Here is an 18770-nt window from a genome sequence, read left to right as displayed (position 1 = left end):
GTCCCATAAAGCGTATTTCTAAATACTGTGCCGAAATGGTTAGGTTCTGATGATGATGTGACGAAATGTTTTTCTTCGATGACACTGACAAAAATGCCAATTCGGCCTAAAAGTGAAATACACACATCTCAAAGGTCATCAGAACGTGACCCCTTCTGGGATGTTGTTAGATGTTCATGTAACGTAGTGAGAATGACCATCTAGATTTTAATTAGATTGATGATACTTACCCGTCTATTTTCCCGTTTCACGAACGCAGATCTTGGCGTTTTTGACTTTGGGGTTGATGCACATAAAGGTGTCAACAGCACCGCATCTGGCCCCGGGGATTCAACCTGGATCGTTGGGATGGCATCGGGGTTGAGCTTCTTTTTAAACGAACATTAATGTTCGGTTATTGCAATCAAGAACTGGACGGAGAAATATGACCATATTTGGTAACCACATTCACCAATACGCCATCTACTGTCTGTTTCAATGAAATATGGCTGCCCCCATTGCCTTACGCTTCAAATAATTTACTTGCAAAAACATCTTCGTTTTATATAGTAGTTTTACCGAAAATGTTGAAATGTATTCAGTAGATGTTTTCAAGATGCATACGATTTGGGAAATGCATAACGCTAGCGAAATGTGAAGACTTATATTTAATGAACCTGAACTTTGCGAATAACTCCAGGTCAATATATATATGTAAACAACTATTGCGCAGGCGCATTCGTCTCCGGATGTTTAAAAAAGTTTTGCTCTTCCGTGTTCATTCCAAAACGGCTGACATTATAGCATAGGTCTGCAAATATGTCCGCGATTTACTTAAATGTGTAATATATATATTCTAGAATGTTACAACATTATCAACTAGGTGTGCATTTCTATAATTTAGAGAAAGAAACATATCAATAACGGCATACGAGACGATACGTTGTATCATACTCTACATGTTTGCGAGAAAGAACTGTACATATTTATATAGGCTTACAATTAGGTAGCATTGCTGGTCAGGGTGACTACTCATAGCGTTAACGTTGTCATCGATTTCCATACACCATTTTCCTTTGACGAAAATGACCAATAAATCAAATGCAAATGATAATATCTTGTTGTTATGTGCACGGGATTGCTTGTTGTAGGCGATACTTGGAACGTATTTACTGTTGTAAGGGAGGTAACTGCAAGATTACGGAAATCAAAAGTTAAATCAATTTGATTGTTCGATTCTTCCATGACTTTGGCATGGGGTTTACAATCGAAGTGACAGATAACTACGGCAATATTCAGGTGATATCAACAATAACATTTTTGGATACGTGTGGTTGGCAGTTGCTGTCATGTTTAAAATGAACAATTATATAGCTTGTTTTTATTTCGGCAAAGACGAGAATATTTACGGAAACGGACCACATGTGAAGCGGACTTGGAAATACCGAAACGAAGAAAATGGGGCTTAATTATAATATAAATTGGCATTATTTTCAGAGAATTGACCCAAATATATGTTCTTCAATGCCTAATTGTATCATATGTAAAATATTAGCGGTTTATTTGACCGAATTTTAAATTAATTTTTCATTTGCGAATCGCGGCCCGATTGTCGTTAGAGTTGAATTACCGAAATGGCCGATAGTGGACCCAAAATCGATATTTTTACGAGAATGGACCCAATATAGTAATCTTTGGTGTGTGTATGCCATAGACCTTATGATTTTTTTTTCATTTACCTGGAATATTTTGAAATAATTTGCAAAATACGGAATTCACGACCAAATTTTCGATTGTGACGAACTACTGAGACGGTGTTAAATTCATGTTAAGTCAATCTGATTAAAATCAGCTGTTACATGGCTACGTTTACTATGCACTACGTCTACGTAAATTTCTTAATGCCGGAAAACGGAAATCTGGATTATCTAAAAACAAATGCAAAAATACTTGTGATATTCACTTAATTTGATATTCAACCAGAGACATATATGTACACAGAGATAAGTAACATCGCTATTTCCCCGTACAAGTGGTGGCTCCCTTTATTCGTGACCACTCAAGCATATCCCTTATCGAGAGCGCCTTGTCCCCTATCAAACACACGCGAGCGCAGGTAAATCGGGCTTTGCGCATATGTGTATCGATGTACTGGAACTTATTGGACATGTTCTGGTTAATCCGCCATTACGTCAGACCAAAACATCGTCATTTTAAATACACACAAAAAGCACATCGTTTTATTTTGGCCACTACAAAAGTTACCACATTAACCAAAAACTATCAAACTTATGGGATATAGTCTTATTGATCATGCGCATTGTTGTCATTTATCCGTATTTTCGAAAATACGTTGGGTCCTATTCGACATGTCCAAGTTTGTAATTAAGCAGCCATTACGTCAGACCAAAAAACATCGTCAATTTTAAACGCACCCAAAAAGCACATCGTTTTATTTAGGCCACTACAAAAGTTACCACATTAACCAAAAACTATCATGCTTATGGGATATAGTCTTATTGATCATGCACAATATTTTCATTTATCCGTATTTTCGAAAATACATTGGGTCCTATCGACATGTCCAAGTTTTGTAATTAAGCAGCCATTACGTCAGACCAAAACATCGTCAATTTTAAACGCACACAAAAAGCACATCATTTTATCTAGGCCACTACGAAAGTTACCACATTAACCAAAAACTATCATACTTATGAAATATGGTCTTGTTTATCATGCACATTGTTGTCATTTATCCGCATAGGGACTTTTCGAAAATTGGAGATTCCCGCCGATCTTTCCTGCGGTGTGCTTGACTTTCATACTCAAAATACAAACACCTGGACAGCAAATTGTGATATATTTCATATTGATGACACTTCTGCACTTTGATATTAATAAAATTAAAGCACATAATTGGATCTTGGTGATGATTTCAAATAGAAATTATCGATCATTATGTGTGTGGTTTTCACGATTTCTCTAATATGGCGTCAAGTGAAGACTGAACCGAGCGACCGCAAAGGATTGTGGGAAGGTCAGGGGCCACTATGTTACCAATCTCTGTGTATATATGTCTCTGATTCAACCGATTATTGTTATTTGCAGTTTTATAACTTCTGATATATTGTGATTGATTCTCTATATGATATTGCTGTGGAACTTGTTTTATTTTTCAAACAAATTCATTTTAATAATTTTTAATTTAGAATTTTCATCAAGTCGTGATCAAGACTTGAAATTATCACTACACCATACTTCAAACACGGAGTAATCAATGAATTGATAAACTGAAAATTGAAGTCAAGCAAAAGAGTTAATATTTACCTTAAATATTTTTTCAATATACAACAAATGTTCAGATGACTATTTGTGCCATACTGTTACAAGGTTTCGGTTACAATTCTAAAATTGAATTAGTATGTAAATATATGTTATCCTGTCAATATCCACAAAGCGAGTGTAATCTACTGTACTCAAAGTCATGCCAGTAGAAAGCGGTACATATACTTACTGCTTACATCTAGTACTTACTTGTGTGAACTATAAATCAATAACAAAATGGTTCATATATTTCTATATATGACTTCACAAATTATGTGGTGTCTGAAGATCTGAATGAAGTGAATAAACGATGTATTGAATTATTTTTATGAAATATTCAAGTCATAGATCATTCTCTTTTAAAAATATTGATTTCAGGTCCATTTTGGTAATTTAACTAGATTGTATGACGGCAATCAGGCCTCGAATGGCGAATGATTACAAAAATTTTAAATACTTCTCGGTCAAATAAACCCCTAATATTTTACATATGATAAATTTTGACATTGGAGAACATATAATTCTAAGCACTGGTAGAAAGTACAGAATAGAGCTTCATAAATATATTCTCAAAATTACTACTAATTACCCCCGTAAATATAACATTTTACATAAACCTGCCATGACTGATGGTGAACTTAAACTTGCAAATCTCCTGTGTCATTCAAATTTTGATATGTGTAAATATATACACGTACGGTATATATATATAGATATAGATATGGAATGCTTCACAAATTTGCATACAGTTATATTATATGGAATCTTATAACACCCCCAAAAATGTTCTCTCCACATAAAGGTGTGATTTGTGCAATTACATTGCTGAACTGTGTGGTTCAGTATGATTGGATGATCAACATTGGAAAAGGACAATAAATAGGGAATGTGTCGTCCCATCGAATGGACTGTAATCTTTGTGATCAGGTTTGAAATTGAAAATGAAGCTTGAAGTTTTCTTTTCCTGTTTGCTGAATTATTCGATGAAGATAGTCTTTATCACATTGTTTACAATACTGTAATTATACCAGAAGTAAATCTTCTCATATAATGATTTATTAACATCAAATGATTCCTGAACAAAAGGACTCATTTTTTTGTTTTGAAGTACCATACATACTTGAGTACAGTTTCAATAGGATACATTCCTAATCCGGGCCTTGATTAGCAGCTCTGGTTTTGGTTTTCAGTAATTCTTTATGGGTGTTTCATCATATTAAGTTGAAATATGCGAAACTAACGATGGAACTAGCCTAGATTTAGTGCATATTAGAAGTTGGCATCAATAAGGTCACAGAGTCCTGGCTGTATTATAACTGATGATGCCTTCCCGAAAGAAAGAAGACATATTTTATTTTCATCCATTCAAGATAGTTTAACAAACTTCCAATTTCAATTAGGACCTTACAGAAATATGCATGTGTACATTTCAAATTATTTGCAATTAATTCCTAAACCAATATCAGTAAATTTATCAACTTTAAACTTAGAAGATTACTGATTTTGCATTAAACAATAATGTTCGTTTACAGTACTTACAGTACTTTGATTCTTGGGAGGAGTTCGTCCAAGGGATTGAAGAATTGAATACTTCTGGGGATATGTTCCAATTTCGAAGTGTTTTTCACAACCAGTCGAGTATTTTGTTGGTCCATCCCACTTGTCTCTTTTCTTCTTCACAACGTTGGTCCATTTCTTGCACATCTCGGGTCTATCCAGCGGAAACAAATGCAGCGCAACTCCATCGCCGTACGTATTTGAACATCCATATTCTTAATAACATCTGACATTGTTCTAAAATCACAACCTGATCACATTAAACGCCGTGTCGAATTTGGTCTGCTCTTCTCGCTTCGAGTATAAAAATCAATATGGCCGGCCGTATACAGATCTATAATGTTCACTTTGTGACGTCACATATTTCTGTGTACCCGAAACGGAGCGGGTGCGTAGTAATTTCGCACTTGCTGTAACGATTTTATTATTTTCTATATATTTTAAATAACAAAAAATACCCCAGTGTTACACTGACACTTTAACATCTAAGGTCATTTAAGGACGGCCTCCCGTGCGTGCGACATGTGTGAGTGTGGTGAGTGCGTATGTGTGTTTTGGGAGGCTGCGGTATGTTCGTGTTAAGTCTCCTTGTGATAGGCCGGAACTTTTGCCGATTTAAAGTGCTATCTCACTGAAGCATACTGCCGAAGACACCCAGCAGCACACCCTACCCGGTCACATTATACTGACAACGGGCCAACCAGTCGTCCCACTCCAAATATGATGAGCGCTAAGCAGGAGTAGCAACTACCATTTTAAAGACTCTGGTATGTCTCGGCTAGGGGACAGAACCCAAAACCTTCCTCACAGCGGCGAAAGCTCAACTAAAGGCCAAAAGTGAGGCATTGTCAAGGGAGACATTAGGAAGAAGAAAGTTATCAATAAAAAAGGGAAAAGATAAGATCCCAAGTTTAGTCGCCTCTCTCCCTCTAAGGGTCTGAGAGACCTCAAGAATTGTTTTAAGAGTATCCATTCATAACTTTATGACTAGTAGCGATTTAAAGGAATTACCTCTGTGTCCACTATTGGGCCCCGCCCCTCAGGCCCCTTGAGGGTCAGTCACCATTTATGCAAAATCTGTTCCCCTTCCCCCATGAATGTTTCGAACCAAATTGGGTTCAAATCCATTCATAACTGTATGACTAGATCCATTCATAACTGTATGACTAGTAGCGATTTGAAGGAATTATCTGTATTTCCCTAATGGGCCCCTTCCCCTTTTGCCCCTTGGGTGTCAGAGACGCCATTTATGCAAAATCTGCCCCCTTCCCCAAAGGATGTTTTGACTAAATTGGGTTCAAATCCATTCAAAACTTTACGACTAGTAGCGATTTAAAGGAATTACCTCTATTTCCCCTATTGGGCCCCACCCATTTATGTTAAATATGTTCCCCTTCCCCAAGGATGTTTCTGACCAAATTGGGTTAAATCCATTCATTACTTTATGACTAGTAGCGATTTGAAGGAATTTCGGTCCAGGTGAGCTAAAAACTATCAATGTCTTCATGTACACGCATTCTCACATACAGGTATATACATGCACGATTTAAAATACCGAATCTTTCATAAATATGAATAAACATTTAATCTCATTTAGACATTATCAAGTTTTTTTTAAGTCGTACACATTCTCAAATTAACATTTACGATTAAATACAAATTAGATAATCGAAATCAAGAGTCTTTGCACACATCGCCAAATAATAAACTATTTCTTGGCTATGTCTCATGTGGAAGGGTGCATTGTTCGATTTCTCTTCGCGGGTCTTCTGAGGCACTCGTTGATTTTGGGCACGATCCTGTCCTTCCATAGGAGATTGTCTTTAAGTTCAGGGTGGAGGTACAGAACGAAGCGCTCCAAAAACACTTTCCTGTTAGGGTCAAGTTCCTTTTTTTTGGACAGGACGCCTCCTCCGAAGTACGAGTAGTTCAACCGTTGGCTGTCCTCCTGGAATAACTCTGGGTAGATTTTCTCGACTCAGTTCCTGGCATAATCACTCTGGTTGGAACTATGGGCATGTATCCTCCTCAGGGTAGCCACCTCGAGGCGGTATGGTAGTGGTATGTCCACAAATGGATCCTCATCCATCACCACTTAAGTCGACACACACCCGGATTCATCAGTATCAGTGTATGTGACTGTATGTGGAGCTGTTGTTGGTTGGTTATTCGATTGCCCTGTGTTGCTACTAACAAGTCTGATCAAAAGTTCAATGTTGGACGCCATTTTCCGTTGCATCAGTTCAATGGTATCGAACCTCCTGTTGATGGCATCGAGCTTCCGACCATGGACTAGAGCTAATCGCCGTCCGTCTCGTGTGGCAATGGGTTCTGTCGTAGACCTTCCGGATGTAAGTGTAGAGCAGAGGTTAGGACTAAGAGGAGTGAGATCAGAGTGTGTAGGAATGGGACGGAATGAGGGTGGCCGAAAAGATGGGGACATAGGTTGAGAAATGAAGTAGTCTCGATAGCCCTCCAAAGAAGGAGACATTTGAGTGGTTTGTTTGTTTGTTTGTTTGTGTTTTACGGCCCATCGACAACTAGGGTCATTTAGAGCCAAACAATATACTAACAAGTTTTATTTTTAAAGTTAAAATCAGATAAAATTTGTCATTTTTAAAAGCATCCGTATTGTATATTTAGATCATAATGATAAAAAAGTTGGTTAAAAATGGTAAAATATATACATGTACGAATAGATTATATGAAATAATATGTACGAATAGATTGTGAACTTTGTTATAAATAGAACGTCAAAGACAGTAACGTAAAAGACATCAAAGTCTATAAAATAGATCGATTTCTTTCAAGTAGCTAAATATTGTTTTCGAGTCCACGGAACTGAAAAGGGTTTTCATGTCCGGGACTCGAAAGTATTTATCACGAATGTGCTTGAAATCGGAACATTCTATTAAAAAATGTTCCACTGTGAATTGAGCATCACATGCATAACACATCGGTGGATCCTCTCGTTTCCAAAGGAACGAATGAGTAGGATATGTGTGCCCGGTACGGAGCCGAGAGAGGACTATTTCCTCTCTACGATCCTTCCGACTTGGTTTTGATGTTTTAAGTTTTGGTTGTACTTTAAAAAGTTTGTTGCTCGTCTCGAGAGACCAGCGTTGCTGCCATTTACTCTGAATTGCAGAACTAATTACAGGTTTGAAATCTGTATATGGTATTTTAATATTTGTTTGTTGCAGATTTAGAGCAAGTTTTGCCTGGCGGTCAACAAGTTCGTTGCCTTTAATTCCGACATGGCTCGGAATCCAAAGTAATGTTATTTTGCATTTTTTTAAGATACGAGATATTCGTAAAACAAGGTTTTGTATGAGTATATTCTTTGGATCTCGTGATTGTAAATTCTGAAGGACAGATAGAGAGTCGGAACAAATTATTGCCTTTCTAATGCGTTGATCCTCGATATGGTCCAGGGCCAAATCGATGGCACATGTTTCCGCAGAGAAGATAGAGGCACCATCTGGTAAGCGGATTGAAGAGCAATGGTGGTCGGAATAGCATGCTGCAGAGACCTTTACTCCATCTTTTGAGCCATCAGTGAGTGGGCATTGAGGGTGGGAGAGGTGAGAATGGATTAGAGTTAGATGCGGAATTAATAGAAAACAAAGAATGCGGAAAAAAGCAAAGTTAAACATTGCTGAGACATGATACTGATTAGGTACTCGGACTAGCGGTAGGATCAGGAATGGTGGAGACAGGAGCAGAGATGGCAGAGAGAGGCGCAGGGATGGCAGAGATAGGAGCAGGGTTGGTAGAGAGAGGCGCAGAGATAGGAGCAGGGTTGGTAGAGAGGAGCAGGGATGGCAGAGAGAGGCGCAGGGATGGTAGAGAGAGGAGCAGGGATGGCAGAGAGAGGAGCAGGGATGGTAGAGAGAGGAGCAGGGATGGCAGAGAGAGGAGCAGGGATGGTAGCAAGCAAACAAATTCATCAAAACTTTGATCTTTGTTGGTTTTCATTTCAAAATACACTGCACATGGTATATCGTTATCAATATCAAAATACATGTATGATTAAGTGCATCATCATATGGCAAATTCAATAAACTGTTGAAAAAAGAATTAGGCAACAGGCCGTTTTTGGCCAACCTGGTTTAAGCAGCCAATATCTGTCGGTCCCTTGGGTGGCCGCTTAATACATTTTTTTAATGAAAGACCATGTGAATTCAAATCTAATACTTGTTTAAATTTGGATGTGCATGCATGCATATATTATATCATGTATGTAAATATCTACACTGTATATGTTAGTGAAAATAATACCATTGTCATTTTCGCTACCCAGATAACTCAATAACAAAAAATCATATGAAAGGTTCAGGTAAGATAATCAAAGATCGGGCACGGACCAGATGAGTATGAGGACACCTGTGACAGCTCGTTAGCAGGCACACCGGGTGGCATCGTGAAAAAGTCTGACGCCAGACCATAGCCCGGGGTGTTTACCTGTTACCTTTACCTATCTGAGATGAAAGTACACTTATTGTCATTAACTGATTTAAAACTTAAAGACAAACGACTAAAATCAATTTAAAAAGATGATCAACAAGCAAAATGCATTTAAAAGGTATCGAGGAATAAAACTAAGATTAAGTAAAATTCATTAAAAGTGATAACGAATGATGAAAATTCAAACTATGATGAATGGTGTGGAACGATAAGAACGGATGAGGTATTGTTGAATGATCATGATAAATTTTGAGTTAAATTTTGTAAAATAAATCTATCTCTTTCAGATATTCAAAGATACGATCTACGCTTACAATATCAAAGAGTGTTTTCATGTCGGGAACATCGAAATGTTTATCCCGGACATGTTTAAAGTCTGCGCAATTAATTAAAAAATGCTCCACTGTGAAAGGGGAGTCGCATGCGTGGCATATAGGCGGATCTCCCCTTTTCAGTAGATGCACTTGTGTGATGTAGGTATGTCCAGTTCGGAGACGAGAGAGGACAACTTCCTCTCTGCAATCTCTCCGACTGGGCAGACTTGGCTTAAGTTTCGGTTGCAGTTTAAAAAGTTTATTTGTTGTCTTTGTGCACCATCGTTGTTGCCATTGGTGTCGAATGGCTGACTGAATGATTGGCTTTATATCTGAATACGGCAGCTTGATGTTTGTTTGATCTAGGTTTAATGCCATTTTGGCAGCTTTATCAACTTTTTCATTTCCCTTGATGCCAACATGGCTCGGGATCCACAGAAAAACAAGTTTACATTTATCGGAAGTTCGAGATAACCGGGAGGAAAGGTTTTGTATTAAGGTGTTCTTTGGTTCACGTGATCGTAAACTTTGAAGGACTGATAGTGAATCAGAACAGATGACGGCCTGTTCAATGCGGTGTTCATCGATATGGTCAAGGGCCAAACCGATGGCACATGCCTCCGCAGAGAATATCGAGGCGCCATCTGGTAGTCGAATGGAAGAACAGTGGTGAGTAGTGCAGCAGGCTTCTGCAACCTTCTCACCATCTTTTGAGCCATCAGTGTAGATCTGTGCTGGGTGTCTTCGGCAGTATGCTTCAGTGAGGTAGCACTATAAATCGGCAAAAGTTCCGGCCTATCACAAGGAGACTTAACACGAACATACCGCAGCCTCCCAAAACACACATACGCACTCACCACACACATGCATGTCGCACGCACGGGGGGCCGTCCTTAAATGACCTTAGCTGTTAATAGGACGTTAAACAAAATAAACCAAACCAAACCAAAGTGCATGAGTAGGGAAACCCGCAATGCACTCCCGAAAGGAGGATTTGTGTTCTTCGGGTAATGCACTGGCCTTTGCCCGCTCATGTAGCGTGAAATTAATGTCAGGTGTTTTAACAAGCCATGGTGGTATATCCGGTACTGAATACTTGGCTATGTTGTCTAAAGATATGTTTAGTTCTTCTAGAAAATTTGATATTCAAGCAACTCCTGGATCAAAAGGCTTGTTGTAACTCTCTGTGTTGGATGATTTGAAGTTAAGACGTTTCTTTTCTTTGTCTTTTTTGAAAGTTTGGAATTTTTTGGAGTGATTTTTGGCGGATGAGTTATGGGCTATATTTTTAGCAAATGCATTTGCAATTTCAGATGTAGAAGAGAAAATTTGGCTATTGTTGATAAGATGGGATGCTGGAGCCGTTTTTCGTTTTCCACTTATTTTTCGTATCTGATCCCATATCTTTTTTGATGATGTGTTTGAAGATATTTTAGAAATGTATTCCTTCCAGCTATTCTTTTTGTCGGACTTAATAGATCGCCGAGCCTTCGCCCTCCAAATTTTAAAATTATTGTAATTTTTAGTTGTAGGGGAAGTCAGGAATCGTCTTAGAGCTGCCTTTCGGCCGGATCTATTGATAAAAGATTCTTCAGATTAAAGGAACTTTGTAGGTTTTGGGACGGACTTTGGTATCGTTTTTGTGGCAATAGAAGTTATCGTTTCAGTGAATGTTTTAATTGGGTCATCCAGGTTAGTGAATTTTTCTACAGTAAGCTCCTCGTTGCACAGGTGTTTAAATTGGCCCCAATCCGCCCTGTGCACATTCCATCGAGGAAGTGGTTTATCAAGAGGGGTCCCAATATTCCGAAGAAAAATAGGGAAGTGGTCACTCCCACATAGATCATCATTTACCCTCCAGTCATAATCGAGTAAAATGGATGGATGGCATAATGATAGGTCTATGTGAGTACGAGAGTCTGTAGCAGGATGTAGATATGTTGGGGTATTATTGTTAAAAAGACACAGGTTGTTTTTATCTATCAATTCCTCAATACGTCTTCCTCTCTCATCTGTGTTCGGGGAGCCCCACAGACTGTTATGCCCATTAAAATCTCCGAGAATTATGTATGGTGCTGGGAGTTGCGAGACGAGGTTATTAAGTTGCTCACTAGTGAAAGCAATACTAGGAGGAAGATAAATTGAACAGACAGTTACTTGTCTGTGTAAAGTCGCACAAACAGCAACAGCCTGTAAATTTGTGTTTAACGTGATAAGTCTGTGAGGAATAGTTTTATGGACAGCTACAGCTGCGCCACCTCTGTTTCCTACCGTTGCGATGCTATTGTAGAGCGAGAAATTTCTGAAAGTAATTGGGTTTTTTAACATGACTTCCTGCAGGCAGAATAAGGCAGGTCTAAATTCTTTAGATAAATTTTGAAACTCTTCTAAATTTGCCCTTAGTCCGCGTATGTTCCATTGTATGATACAATTGTTCGTATTGCTGTCCACTATCCAGGTTCGTGATGGACGCTATTTGGACTGACAGGACTACTTGGTTTAGGTTGTCTGGCTGCTGTCACCAAACTCACTGTCGTCCGCAAGAACGTCGTACCTGTTATGACCATGGATAGGGTCATTTGAGCCTTTGCTAGGCTTTGTGTTGTTTAAGGAAGGTAATCTGTGTAGCTTTACCTTCGGTTTTCGTTGGTCTTGAGGTGGTGTAGTTGCTGGTCGTTTATTGGTGTTACCAGCAATCTTATTAAGGTCTGACGGCTGTGATACAGTCCGTCTGTGGTAGGTGACCCTCGGCTTCGATGTTTGAGTTACATGGCGTGCAGGTGTATGTGCTGGAGGTGCTGGCAGATTGGTCTTGATAACTGCCGTTTCGTCAGGCTGGGAAGGTCTAACTGATGTTGAGGTGGTCTTAGACGCTACCCTTCCTGACTTGAAACGGGATGCCAAACCGAAAAGAATCTTGTCATTCCTTTCGTCCATCAAAGGTGGTACCTCCGCACAGAAAGCTGGCTTATCAAAGTAGGCTTGTACTTTCGCATCGCTGACTGTAATTTGATGCTGTTGTGTTTTGGATTTTGTTATTGATGCATAGGACAACGCAGCAGGGTCATTACTCTCGACCGCTCTCCTTGCCTCAGGGAAGGAAATGTTGCGGGTATACTTTACCCGCAGAACTTCCCTCTCCTTCTTCCAGGAAAGACAGTCTCGAGATGAGGCTGCATGGTTGCCCTTGCAATTAACACATCGTTTGCCGGTGATATCACAGCTATCCGTGTCGTTATGGCCCTCTCGTCCGCAGTGTTCGCAAACCTCCCTTCGCCTGCATCTGTCCTCATGATGGCCGTATCTCTGGCAGTTACGACATCGTAGAGGATTCGGTATGTAGGGCGAGACGTTACATCTCATGTAACCTACCATTACCGATGGAGGAAGGTTTGGCACTGCGAACGTGAGGACGAAAGTATTGGTTTTTACTGTCTGTCGTTTTATTTTGATCCGCCTCACCTCCGAGATCGGGATATTCTCCGACTTGAAATATTGCAGAATCTCTGCGTCAGTGTCGTTCTGCAAGGCAGGGCATCTGATTACCCCCTTAATGAAATTGAGGGACTGATGGGCTCTAACATGGACACTGATCCCAGAAAATTCCGACAACTTCAGGAGATTATCCGCCTGCTGCTTGCGGAAAACCTCAACAAGGACGTCTCCCGATCTCAAGGGCTTGACGGATTTGGCAGTACCAATGCATCCTTTAATAGTTTTTTGGATGATGATGGGTGATAGCGATGATATTTTCTTCCCAGTCTCCTTCGCTGATATAAGGAGATACTGAGGGAAAGTCGTTTCGGACGTTGTGTTGTTGAGGTTATCATTTTGGTTTGGTTTGATTTGGTTGTTTTTGGTTTATTTGAGACATGTTAGGTAGTTATGTGAGTCATTACTCGTGACCCCACCCTCCTCGGAGCCCAACAAGGGGACACTGCTTGAGGCGCGGCTCTCCAGCGCCGAAGTGTCAGGGTTACACAGAGTAATATACTCGAGAAAGAATACGATTTTGTTTTGTGCGAAAATTGTTATTCTCTCGCGACTGACCCTAAGCCACCGCCCTCTGAATATTAAATATCCCGGGCTCGGCGTGACCAGCCGATTGATAATACAGGGCCCGTACTATCTCTCGTCTCTCTGGAGTCTGAAGCCAAAGTGGTGTGTTTCAACCACCAGGATCATCTTTCCCCAGATTACGAGATGCAACCCACGGCAAACAGGTTGGCTCAAATTGGAGCTGCTGTGAAAGCCTTCTGCTACACTAATACCCAACGCACACCGATCATAACCCCCCGAAACAATCGATGTGGGCAGAGCACCAGTGCACCCAGTCTCGGGACGTGGACCCAGCTTTCTTGGAGACCTTGAGTGAAGATGTTTTGATACTGTGGATTGAAGACGTGATTGAAAGCTGGGTTTTCTGGATTGGACTTTAATTGGGCAGCAAATTGTAATGAGTTTTTTCCTTCGATCATTTAACGATGGCTCATTCGCCTCTACATAAAGGCTTTTTACCGGTGTTGTTCGAAAAGCCCCAAGAGCTAAACGTAACCCCTGATTCTGTATAGGATCCAGCGTCTGCAGGTATGAACTGCGTGCTGATCCGTAGACGATCGAGCCATAGTCAAGTTTCGAACGAATAAGCGACCTATACAGTCGCAGAAGCATTTCACGATCCGCACCCCAGTCAGTTTGGGAGAGGACACGCAAAATGTTCAGCGCCTTTGAGCATTTATCCTTCATATGTTAAATATGTGGAACAAAGGATAGTTTAGAATCAAATATTAGTCCGAGAAATTGAGTTTGTTCGACAACTGGAATTTTAATGTCATCAAGTGTGAGATCTGGGTCATTATGTGGTTTTCGTTTTTGACAGAAGTGCATACATACAGTTTTTGATCTGGAAAATTTGAAGCCGTTTTCATCTGCCCATACGTATGTGCCTAAACATTGTTGGAGTTGTCGTTCTATTGTGTGCATGTTCTTTGATCTATAACAGATCAGAAAGTCATCCACAAATAGTGAGCCTTCTGTAGACTGACCAAGACTTTGAACTATACTATTAATTTTTAGGCCAAAAAGTGTTACTGATAGGATTCCGCCTTGAGGAACTCCCATTTCTTGTTTGGCTGTTTCAGAATGGGTTGAACCAACGCGAACTTTGAAGTGTCTGTCAGATATGTAATTTAAAATGAATTTCGGGAGATTCCCGCGCACACCAATCTCATGCAGATCTTTCATTATACCATACTGCCACGTAGTATCGTATGCCTTCTCAAGATCGAAAAATACAGCAACAAGGTGTTCTTTCTTGGCAAAAGCTTCTCTAATGAACGTTTCTAGTCGGATCAAATGGTCTACCGTCCCTCTTCGGTTTATTTTGTTTAACGTCCTATTAACAGCTAAGGTCATTTAAGGACGGCCTCCCGTGCGTGCGGTATGCATGTTTGTGGTGAGTGCGTATGTGTGTTTTGGGAGGCTGCGGTATGTTCGTGTTAAGTCTCCTTGTGATAGGCCGGAACTTTTACCGATTTATAGTGCTACCTCACTGAAACATACTGCCGAAGACATCCAGCAGCACACCCCACCCGGTCACATTATACTGACAACGGGCGAACCAGTCGTCCCACTCCAAATAATTGTACCTGCTGCCCCCATTGCATGATTGTAAGAGGCGACAAAATTTGGGATCTTATCTTTTCTCTTCTTTCTTTACAGCTTTCTTCTTCCTAATGTCTGCCTTGACAGTGCTTCACTTTTGGCCTTTAGTTGAGCGTTCGCCGCTGTGAGGAAGGTTTTGGGTTGTCCCCCAGCTAAATAGATGGTCCTTTACTGCATAAGTTAACCCTACTCCCAAGCTTATGCAGCAAAACGACCATATACCATTTATCATTTATTTCACCATCCCATTTTAACCCTGTTTTCATTAAATTCAGAAGTAAAGATATTGAAAAAATGTGTTTAAAGAGAAAAATGGAGATGGTTCTATTACAGCATAAGCTAACCCTACTCTCAAGCTTATGCAGCAAAACGACCATATACCTTTTATCAATGCCCTGCAGGTAGGGCGTAAGAATTGTACCTGCTGCCCCCATTGCATGATCGTAAGAGGCTTTGGGTTCTGTACCCTAGCCGAGACATACCAAAGTCGTTAAAAATGGTAGTTGCTACTCCTGCTTAGCGCTCAGCATACAAGGAGTAGGACGACTGGTTCGCCCGTTGTCAGTATAATGTGACCGGGTGGGGTGTGCTGCTGGGTGTCTTCGGCAGTATGCTTCAGTGAGGTAGCACTATAAATCGGCAAAAGTTCCGGCCTATCACAAGGAGACTTAACACGAACATACCGCAGCCTCACAAAACACGCATACGCACTAACCACACGCATGCATGTCCAACGCACGGGAGGCCGTCCTTAAATGACCTTAGCTGCTATTAGGACGTTAAACAAAATAAACCAAACCTTTTATCATTTATTTCACTATCGCATAATGGTTATTTTCTAAAATATGGAAACCTTTCAACTTTATTTTCACTAAATTCACAATTATAACTAGGGAGAAATATGTTAAAAGATATGAAAAATAGATGGTCCTATTTCTGCATAAGTTAACCCTACTCCCAAGCTCATGCAGCAAAACGATAATATACCTTTTATCATTTCACTATCGCATAATGGTTATTTTCTGAAATATGGAAACATTTTAACCCTGATTTCATTAAATTCAGAAGTAAAGATATTGAAAAAATGTGTTCAAGGAGAACAATGGAGATGATCCTATTACTGCATAAGCTAACCCTACTCCCAAGCTTATGCAGCAAAACGACCATATACCTTTTATCATTTATTTCACTATCGCATAATGGTTATTTTCTAAAATATGGAAACATTTTACCTCTGTTTTCATGAAATTCAGAAGTAAAGATATAGGAAAAATGTGTTAAAAGAGAAAAACGGAGGTGGTCCTATTTCTGCATAAGCTAACCCTACTCCCAAACGTATGCAGCGAAACGACCATATACGATTCATCATTAATTTAACCATCATAAAATGGTTATTTTCTAAAATATGGAAACATTTTAACCCTGTTTTCATTAAATTCAGAAGTAAAGATATTGAAAAAATGTGTTTCATTTTCGCGTAAGTTATTACATTTGACGCAACAGTAAGAGATTTAATTTCAATATTTACTGCCAGAAACGTCATATATGTTTTTATTATGAAGTATATTACAAGAATACATGTATAAATGGGTGGTATATAGGGTATTACAGAACATTGGTATTTCACTATTGTTTTTGATAATTTCAATTCTGTAACTATTTTCTTTTCTTTTCAGAATATGCCACGTAAACGGACAGCATTTACGAAACGAAAAAGAAGTGGGAAGAAACAAGTAAAGACGGCGAGTGAGGAATGCTGTAGATGGATGCTGACGATCAAGGGATGTCGGAGGTTAATCTTGCTCAATTTACCCCCTTAATAGAGAACGCGTCACCAAGAAAAGACATAACGTCTGAAATATTCTGCGAGCCCTCTGAAGTCGAGGAGTTGGACGATGACTGTGATGTCGATTACATCCCTGAAAAAAATGGCAAAGACGGGAGCAGTGACAGCGAAGACGATGATGCAATCACTATTCCACTACCTTCAGCGCCTCCCGCCAAAAAACGGAAATAAAGAGCCCAACACAAACGTCAACGGAATCACTTGAAAAGCCTACAAGAAGGCGTGAGGTGTCAAGACGAGCGAGAACAGCCCTTAAACATTACCCGAGGACCAAGAGCAAGCGGCAATGGGTTCCCAATCCGCGTCCCCGTGTGAAGTGCAATCTATGCTCGATTGAAGTCTTAGATATGTCGCGGCATATGCAACATGCACATGACAACTCACCGATGCAGGCAAGAATTTCATCAGCAAAAAACCAGAGCGTCAAACGCAGACCATGGGGGACCAAAGCCAACAAGAAAATACAAGAATTGTCCCATGCCGAACTGCTCGGCTATGGTGCAACGCCTAGACAAGCACTTGCAATTAGTACATAAGCAATCAAGAACACAGGCTTCTGAGAATGCCAAAAATGCGACCTTCTCTAATCAGCCCCGTGCAAGTCAACAGGTACAGGTTTCTAGCAATGACCAGCCAGTCATGGTGATGGACTTGTTTGAAAAATGGATCCAAAGCAGCGAACGATGCAAAGATGACCGGACGGCAAAACAACATAAAAAACAAGTTGCGACCATTTTGCAAGCTGTTGACTCTACCATGGCTCTGAAGTCGTTGCTTGACCCGAAGGAGGTCATGAAGCTTTGGTTGGAACCGAATAAGAGCACGTTGCAGCCAGGAACAATCAAGAGCTACCTGGGTTCCCTGAAGGAATTCTGTGGATTCCTGGAATGCGAAGAGCTGGCTGGGATCGAAAAAATAAACTTCCTGAGAAATGCCGTCCAGTGATGGACAGTTTGTTTGTTTGTTTGTTTATGTTTTACGGCCCATCGACAACTAGGGTCATTTAGGGCCAAACAATATACTAACATGTTTTATTTTGTAAGTTAAAATCAGATAAAATTTGTCATTTTTAAAAGCATCCGTATTGTATATTTAGATCATTATGATAAAAAAGTTGGTTAAAAATGGTAAAATATGTATATGTACGAATAGATTATGTGAACTTTGTTATATAAATAGAACGTGAAAGACAGTAACGTAAAAGACATCAAAGTCTATAAAATAGATCGATTTCTTTCAAGTAGCTAAATATTGTTTTCGAATCCACGGAACTGAAAAGGGTTTTCATATCCGGGACTCGAAAGTATTTATCACGAATGTGCTTGAAATCGGAACATTCTATTGAAAAATGTTCCACTGTGAATTGAGCATCACATGCATAACACACCGGTGGATCCTCTCGTTTCAAAAGGAACGAATGAGTAGGATATGTGTGCCCGGTACGGAGCCGAGAGAGGACTATTTCCTCTCTACGATCCTTCCGACTGGGTTTTGATGTTTTAAGTTTTGGTTGTACTTTAAAAAGTTTGTTGCTCGTCTCGAGAGACCAGCGTTGCTGCCATTTACTCTGAATTGCAGAACTAATTATAGGTTTGAAATCTGTATATGGTATTTTAATA

The sequence above is a fragment of the Pecten maximus genome, chromosome 18 (genome assembly GCF_902652985.1).
Source record: "Pecten maximus chromosome 18, xPecMax1.1, whole genome shotgun sequence".
NCBI classification, from domain to species: Eukaryota; Metazoa; Mollusca; class Bivalvia; order Pectinida; family Pectinidae; genus Pecten; species Pecten maximus.
Note: the sequence above shows the minus strand (reverse complement) of the source record.